This window comes from Myotis daubentonii, chromosome 2, assembly GCF_963259705.1.
Source record: "Myotis daubentonii chromosome 2, mMyoDau2.1, whole genome shotgun sequence".
Lineage (NCBI taxonomy): Eukaryota > Metazoa > Chordata > Mammalia > Chiroptera > Vespertilionidae > Myotis > Myotis daubentonii.
In genome coordinates this window covers 202,666,771-202,667,465 of record NC_081841.1, presented here as the reverse complement: position 1 = coordinate 202,667,465, position 695 = coordinate 202,666,771, and the positions used below count along the sequence as shown (strand labels likewise).

The 695-nt window shown below is 45.2% G+C and overlaps 1 non-coding gene across 1 annotated transcript; it reads right to left on the bottom strand.

The window, feature by feature from the left end:
- Nucleotides 1–262: 262 nt before the first annotated feature.
- On the bottom strand, nucleotides 263–369 carry LOC132228872 (U6 spliceosomal RNA). The gene has a single exon (XR_009451482.1). It is a non-coding gene; the product is annotated as a U6 spliceosomal RNA (small nuclear RNA).
- Nucleotides 370–695: the final 326 nt, after the last annotated feature.

Here is a 695-nt window from a genome sequence, read left to right as displayed (position 1 = left end):
CACATTCCTGGAAAGCAAAGTTTCTATATGACTTGGAAGGAAATACAAGTCACTTATGCAAAATCATTTCTGATTTTTTTTTTTTAAAGCTCAGCACACGCCACCTGGTGGACAGCATCAGAAAGCACGAGGCTGCATTTTCTCTAACTTGACATTTGCTGGCACTTGCTCAAAGCCCCCTGATTGCTGTCTTCTTGCATGTGCAGTACCCTAACATGGCAGGAATCAGTGTTTTTGGTTATTTGTTGATTTTTTTCTTTTTTAAAATATGGAACGCTTCACGAATTTGCGTGCCATCCTTGCGCCGGGGCCATGCTAATCTTCTCTGTGTTGTTACAATTTTAGTATATGCGCTGCCGAAGCGAGCACAATGTTTTTCATTTCGATGTTCATGACATTTGGGTTTGGGGAAAGGAAGGAGTTATGAGTATATGGAACTGCCATATCCCTTTGTCTTTCAAATGGAATCTTGAGATGAGGAGATCATCCTGGCTGATCTGGGTTGGTCCAAAATGCAGTCACAGGTGCTTTCAGAGAAGAGAGGCCAAGGGAGATCTGACACAGGCAGAGAGGATGGGTAATGACCATGTGGGATGGGTAATGACCAAGTGACATAGCTACAGATCGGGGATGCTGGGAGTCACCAGAAACGGGAGAGGTAAGGGGCACACGCCCCCCTAGACCCTTTGGAGGGA